Consider the following 6773-nt stretch of genomic DNA (forward strand, 5'->3'; position numbering starts at 1 on the left):
CTCCTGTCTCCCCCTCTCTCTCACACACACATCCTCCTGTCTCTCTCTCTCACACACCCTCCTGTCTCCCCCTCTCTCACACACACCCTCCTGTCTCTCTCTCACACACCCTCCTGTCTCCCCCTCTCTCACACACACACATCCTCCTGTCTCTCTCTCTCACACACACACACACACCCTCCTGTCTCCCTCTCACACACACACACACACCCTCCTGTCTCCCCCTCTCTCACACACACACACCCTCCTGTCTCTCTCTCTCACACACCCTCCTGTCTCTCTCTCTCACACACCCTCCTGTCTCCCCCTCTCTCTCACACACACATCCTCCTGTCTCTCTCTCTCACACACCCTCCTGTCTCCCCCTCTCTCACACACACACACACCCTCCTGTCTCTCTCTCACACACACCCTCCTGTCTCTCTCTCTCACACACCCTCCTGTCTCTCTCTCTCACACACCCTCCTGTCTCTCTCTCACACACACACACACACACACCCTCCTGTCTCCCCCTCTCTCACACACACCCTCCTGTCTCCCCCTCTCTCACACACACCCTCCTGTCTCCCCCTCTCTCACACACACACACATCCTCCTGTCTCCCCCTCTCTCACACACACACACATCCTCCTGTCTCTCTCTCTCACACACCCTCCTGTCTCTCTCTCACACACCCTCCTGTCTCTCTCTCACACACCCTCCTGTCTCTCTCTCACACACCCTCCTGTCTCTCTCTCACACACCCTCCTGTCTCTCTCTCACACACCCTCCTGTCTCTCTCACACACCCTCCTGTCTCCCCCTCTCTCACACACACCCTCCTGTCTCTCTCTCACACACCCTCCTGTCTCCCCCTCTCTCACACACACACATCCTCCTGTCTCTCTCTCTCACACACACACACACACCCTCCTGTCTCCCTCTCACACACACACACACACCCTCCTGTCTCCCCCTCTCTCACACACACACACCCTCCTGTCTCTCTCTCTCACACATCCTCCTGTCTCTCTCTCTCACACACCCTCCTGTCTCCCCCTCTCTCTCACACACACATCCTCCTGTCTCTCTCTCTCACACACCCTCCTGTCTCCCCCTCTCTCACACACACCCTCCTGTCTCTCTCTCACACACCCTCCTGTCTCCCCCTCTCTCACACACACACATCCTCCTGTCTCTCTCTCTCACACACACACACACACCCTCCTGTCTCCCTCTCACACACACACACACACCCTCCTGTCTCCCCCTCTCTCACACACACACACCCTCCTGTCTCTCTCTCTCACACACCCTCCTGTCTCTCTCTCTCACACACCCTCCTGTCTCCCCCTCTCTCTCACACACACATCCTCCTGTCTCTCTCTCTCACACACCCTCCTGTCTCCCCCTCTCTCACACACACACACACCCTCCTGTCTCTCTCTCACACACACCCTCCTGTCTCTCTCTCTCACACACCCTCCTGTCTCTCTCTCTCACACACCCTCCTGTCTCTCTCTCTCACACACCCTCCTGTCTCTCTCTCTCACACACCCTCCTGTCTCTCTCTCTCACACACCCTCCTGTCTCTCTCTCTCACACACCCTCCTGTCTCTCTCTCTCACACACCCTCCTGTCTCTCTCTCTCACACACCCTCCTGTCTCTCTCTCTCACACACCCTCCTGTCTCCCCCTCTCTCTCACACACACATCCTCCTGTCTCCCCCTCTCTCTCACACACACATCCTCCTGTCTCTCTCTCTCACACACCCTCCTGTCTCCCCCTCTCTCACACACACACACACATCCTCCTGTCTCTCTCTCACACACACCCTCGTCCCCCCCTCTCTCTCTCACACACACACACCCTCCTGTCTCCCCCTCTCTCACAAACACACACACCCTCCTGTCTCCCCCTCTCTCACACACACACACACACCCTCCTGTCTCCCACTCTCTCACACACACACACATCCTCCTGTCTCTCTCTCTCACACACACACACATCCTCCTGTCTCTCTCTCTCACACACCCTCCTGTCTCCCCCTCTCTCACACACACACACACCCTCCTGTCTCCCCCTCTCTCACACACACACACACACACCCTCCTGTCTCCCCCTCTCTCACACACACACACATCCTCCTGTCTCTCTCTCACACACCCTCCTGTCTCTCTCTCACACACACCCTCCTGTCTCTCTCTCACACACCCTCCTGTCTCTCTCTCACACACCCTCCTGTCTCCCCCTCTCTCACACACACCCTCCTGTCTCTCTCTCACACACCCTCCTGTCTCCCCCTCTCTCACACACACACATCCTCCTGTCTCTCTCTCTCACACACACACACACACCCTCCTGTCTCTCTCTCTCACACATCCTCCTGTCTCTCTCTCTCACACACCCTCCTGTCTCTCTCTCTCACACACCCTCCTGTCTCCCCCTCTCTCTCACACACACATCCTCCTGTCTCTCTCTCTCACACACCCTCCTGTCTCCCCCTCTCTCACACATCCTCCTGTCTCTCTCTCTCACACACCCTCCTGTCTCTCTCTCTCACACACCCTCCTGTCTCTCTCTCTCACACACCCTCCTGTCTCTCTCTCTCACACACCCTCCTGTCTCTCTCTCTCACACACCCTCCTGTCTCTCTCTCTCACACACCCTCCTGTCTCTCTCTCTCACACACCCTCCTGTCTCTCTCTCTCACACACCCTCCTGTCTCTCTCTCTCACACACCCTCCTGTCTCTCTCTCTCACACACCCTCCTGTCTCCCCCTCTCTCTCACACACACATCCTCCTGTCTCCCCCTCTCTCTCACACACACATCCTCCTGTCTCTCTCTCACACACACATCCTCCTGTCTCTCTCTCTCACACACCCTCCTGTCTCCCCCTCTCTCACACACACACACACACCCTCCTGTCTCCCCCTCTCTCACACACACACACATCCTCCTGTCTCTCTCTCTCACACACCCTCCTGTCTCCCCCTCTCTCACACACACACCCTCCTGTCTCCCCCTCTCTCACACACACACACCCTCCTGTCTCTCTCACACACACCCTCGTCTCCCCCTCTCTCACACACACACACACCCTCCTGTCTCCCCCTCTCTCACACACACACACCCTCCTGTCTCCCCCTCTCTCACACACACACCCTCCTGTCTCCCCCTCTCTCACACACACACCCTCCTGTCTCCCCCTCTCTCACACACACACACCCTCCTGTCTCCCCCTCTCTCACACACACACACATCCTCCTGTCTCTCTCTCTCTCACACACCCTCGTCTCCCCCTCTCTCACACACACACACACCCTCCTGTCTCCCCCTCTCTCACACACACCCTCCTGTCTCCCCCTCTCTCACACACACACACACACACCCTCCTGTCTCCCTCTCTCACACACACACACACCCTCCTGTCTCCCCCTCTCTCACACACACACACATCCTCCGGTCTCTCTCTCTCACACACCCTCCTGTCTCCCCCTCTCTCACACACACACACACACCCTCCTGTCTCCCCCTCTCTCACACACACACACATCCTCCTGTCTCTCTCTCTCACACACCCTCCTGTCTCCCCCTCTCTCTCTCACACACACACACACCCTCCTGTCTCCCCCTCTCTCACACACACACATCCTCCTGTCTCTCTCTCTCACACACCCTCCTGTCTCCCCCTCCCACACACACACCCTCCTGTCTCTCTCTCTCTCACACCCTCCTGTCTCCCCCTCTCTCACACACACACACACACACCCTCCTGTCTCCCCCTCTCTCACACACACACACACCCTCCTGTCTCCCTCTCTCTCACTCACACACACACACACTCACACCCTTCTGTCTCTCTCTCTCACACACCCTCCTGTCTCCCCCTCTCTCTCACACACACACCCTCCTGTCTCTCTCTCTCTCACACACACCCTCCTGTCTCTCTCTCTCACACACACACCCTCCTGTCTCTCTCTCTCACACACACCCTCCTGTCTCTCTCTCTCTCACACTCACCCTCCTGTCTCTCTCTCTCTCACACTCACCCTCCTGTCTCTCTCTCTCTCACACACCCTCCTGTCTCTCTCTCTCACACACACACCCTCCTGTCTCTCTCTCTCACACACACACCCTCCTGTCTCTCTCTCTCACACACACCCTCCTGTCTCTCTCTCTCTCACACTCACCCTCCTGTCTCTCTCTCTCACACACACCCTCCTGTCTCTCTCTCTCACACACACACCCTCCTGTCTCTCTCTCTCTCTCACACACACCCTCCGGTCTCTCTCTCACACACACCCTCCGGTCTCTCTCTCTCACACACACCCTCCAGTCTCTCTCTCTCACACACACCCTCCTGTCTCTCTCTCTCACACACACCCTCCTGTCTCTCTCTCTCACACACACCCTCCTGTCTCTCTCTCTCACACACACACCCTCCTGTCTCTCTCTCTCACACACACACACACTCACACCCTCCTGTCTCCCTCTCTCACACACACACTCACATCCTCCTGTCTCTCTCTCACACACCCTCCTGTCTCCCTCTCTCTCTCTCACACACACACACTCACATCCTCCTGTCTCTCTCTCACACACCCTCCTGTCTCCCCCTCTCTCACACACACCCTCCTGTCTCTCTCTCTCTCTCACACACCCTCCTGTCTCTCTCTCTCACACACCCTCCTGTCTCTCTCTCACACACACCCTCCTGTCTCTCTCTCACACACACCCTCCTGTCTCTCTCTCACACACACCCTCCTGTCTCTCTCTCTCTCACACACTCTCCTGTCTCTCTCTCTCTCACACACACACCCTCCTGTCTCTCTCTCTCTCACACACACCCTCCTGTCTCTCTCTCTCTCTCTCTCTCACACCCTCCTGTCTCTCTCTCTCTCTCTCTCTCACACCCTCCTGTCTCTCTCTCTCTCTCTCACACACACACCCTCCTGTCTCTCTCTCTCACACACCCTCCTGTCTCTCTCTCTCACACACACACCCTCCTGTCTCTCTCTCTCACACACCCTCCTGTCCTTCTCACCCTCCCGTCTCCCTCTCACACCCTCCCGTCTTCCTCCCACACACACACACCCCCTCCCGTCTTCCTCCCACACACACACACCCCCTCCCGTCCGTCTCCCACACACACACACCCCCTCCCGTCCGTCTCCCACACACACACACCCCCTCCCGTCTCCCACACACACACACCCCCTCCCGTCTCCCACACACACACACCCCCTCCCGTCTCCCACACACACACACACACCCCCTCCCGTCTCCCACACACACACACACACCCTCCCGTCTCCCACACACACACACACCCTCCCGTCTCCCACACACACACACACCCTCCCGTCTCCCACACACACACACCCCCTCCCGTCTCCCACACACACACACCCCCTCCCGTCTCCCACACACACACACCCCCTCCCGTCTCCCACACACACACACACACCCCTCCCGTCTCCCACACACACACACACACCCTCCCGTCTCCCACACACACACACACACACCCTCCCGTCTCCCACACACACACACACCCTCCCGTCTCCCACACACACACACACCCTCCTGTCTCCCACACACACCCTCCTGTCTCCCACACACACCCTCCTGTCTCCCACACACACACACACCCTCCTGTCTCCCACACACACACACACCCTCCTGTCTCCCACACACACCCTCCTGTCTCCCACACACACCCTCCTGTCTCCCACACACACACACACCCTCCTGTCTCCCACACACACACACACCCTCCTGTCTCCCACACACACACACACCCTCCTGTCTCCCACACACACACACACCCTCCTGTCTCCCACACACACACACACCCTCCTGTCTCCCACACACCCACACCCTCCTGTCTCCCACACACACCCTCCTGTCTCCCACACACACCCTCCTGTCTCCCACACACACACACACACCCTCCTGTCTCCTACACACACACACACACCCCCTCCTGTCTCCCACACACACCCTCCTGTCTCCCACACACACACACACCCTCCTGTCTCCCACACACACACACACCCTCCTGTCTCTCTCACACACACACCCTCCTGTCTCTCTCACACACACACACCCTCCTGTCTCTCTCACACACACACACCCTCCTGTCTCTCTCACACACACACACCCTCCTGTCTCTTTCTCACACACACCCTCCTGTCTCTTTCACACACACACCCTCCTGTCTCTTTCACACACACACCCTCCTGTCTCTTTCACACACACACCCTCCTGTCTCTTTCACACACACACCCTCCTGTCTCTTTCACACACACACACCCTCCTGTCTCTCTCACACACACACACACCCTCCTGTCTCTCTCTCTCACACACACACCCTCCTGTCTCTCTCTCTCTCACACACACACCCTCCTGTCTCTCTCTCACACACACACACACCCTCCTGTCTCTCTCTCACACACACACACACCCTCCTGTCTCTCTCTCACACACACACACCCTCCTGTCTCTCTCTCACACACACACACCCTCCTGTCTCTCTCTCACACACACACACACCCTCCTGTCTCTTTCTCACACACACACACACCCTCCTGTCTCTTTCTCACACACACACACCCTCCTGTCTCTTTCACACACACACCCTCCTGTCTCTTTCACACACACACACCCTCCTGTCTCTTTCACACACACACACCCTCCTGTCTCTCTCTCTCACACACACACCCTCCTGTCTCTCTCTCTCACACACACACCCTCCTGTCTCTCTCTCACACACACACACCCTCCTGT

This window comes from Chiloscyllium plagiosum, unplaced genomic scaffold (genome assembly GCF_037043375.1).
Source record: "Chiloscyllium plagiosum isolate Xiang-an unplaced genomic scaffold, Cpla_swu_hap1 HiC_scaffold_50, whole genome shotgun sequence".
Classification (NCBI taxonomy): domain Eukaryota; kingdom Metazoa; phylum Chordata; class Chondrichthyes; order Orectolobiformes; family Hemiscylliidae; genus Chiloscyllium; species Chiloscyllium plagiosum.